Raw genomic sequence first — 1,606 nt, 5'->3', positions numbered from 1 at the left:
ATATAGATGTGTGTGTATAAAACAATAAATGCTGTGAAACAAATCGCCCAAACCAAGATTCGAACCCAGGATTTTGGACTGTCTATGTAGATGCCTTAGTCAACTGGGTCACGTTGGCAATTCGAATCAATCCTTAATACGCCCTCTTAAACTGTACAATACTTTACATTAAAAATGTAGTGTAGACAGCATAAAACTTGCATCAGGAACAAAAATGTTACTTACACATCCCCATTACCAACTTCAAAATCTTCAAATTTAGGTGGTGTTGAATCGATGTGCACTGATACAAAATCTGTCTTTGTGTTTCTTACTACATCAGTCGCCCGAACCCAAAATCCGAAAGTATCGGCGTCTTCTACATTATCTAATTGATGAACGAATATTTCGTCCGAAAAGAAATCCAAAACATTGAGCTCTGTGCGTTGTACATTCAATAATGATAATGATGATGATGATGATGATGATAATAATAATAAATAATAATATAATAAGATAATATTAATAATAATAATGATAATAGTAATAATTGTAGTGGAAGGAAAGTATAATTATACATACTCCAAGTATTTAAATTCACGCCCTTGTGTTCCAATACTTGTTTCAATGGTAGTGGTCGTGATAATGACGGAAAGTGATATGTTGAAATTACAAAAAAAAAATAAATAAATAAATTTAAAAAAAAAGAAATTTAAAAAGCCTAATGTCAACAAAAAAAAAAAAAAATCTTATTAAAGAAAAAGTAACAAAAATCACCTGAAAATCAATTCGACTTTATGGCGACTGAAATTATGGCTGCAGTGGTATGAACCTGACCCTGCGCAGGTCAGTGAAATTTAAGTTTATCTACCTTGAGAAATGTTACAAGTCGAGGTCGAAAAGTTTGAATTACCCGCTTATTAATATTAAAAATATTGACGTCATATTTTAATATGCACATCTTTGATATAATGGTATTTGCTTGGACAAATCTTAAAAAAGATCTAAGCACGGAAAGTGACCAATGTTTCGGACAGAAGAAAAACGGAATAGAAGAACAAAAAAGGGCTTTTTCTGCTAACGCAGGAAAAACGAAAATTAACAGGAAGGTCTAATAAGTTTGAGGAGACTTGTTGTCGCACATTTCAGAAATAATTCAATTCCATTGGAAAATATATCCAATGTGCGAGAACAAAAATAATGATTAAATTCAGGAAAACACCAAAGTTTTTACAATTTTCCAAAAAAATAACATCGGCTTCTGCTTTAATTGCTCTTTTCGTAAGCTTCTTCAGGGGCCGGATTAATCAAACTAGAAATCAGCTTAAATTTGCCTTAAGTCCATTTTTGCTAAAGTCAGATTTATTAATATTGCTTTTGCTTAAAAATTGCTGAAAATGAAAATGTCGACTGTACACATGCGCCATCTAAGACGATTTTTAAGCTAAGATTTTGCTAAGGTGGTTTGATTAATCAGCTTAGGATATTTGCTTAGGGACATCTAACTTTTTGGCTTAAGATATTTGCTAAATAAATTATTATCTAACTGATTAAAAGCCCTATGTTCTGTTTTAAAAACAGATATAATAAGTCTAGTTATTATTATTATTATTATTATTATTATTAT

The sequence above is a fragment of the Anneissia japonica genome, unplaced genomic scaffold, assembly GCF_011630105.1.
Source record: "Anneissia japonica isolate Jap-2015-1 unplaced genomic scaffold, ASM1163010v1 scaffold288219_len142424_cov121, whole genome shotgun sequence".
Classification (NCBI taxonomy): Eukaryota; Metazoa; Echinodermata; class Crinoidea; order Comatulida; family Comatulidae; genus Anneissia; species Anneissia japonica.
Note: the sequence above shows the minus strand (reverse complement) of the source record.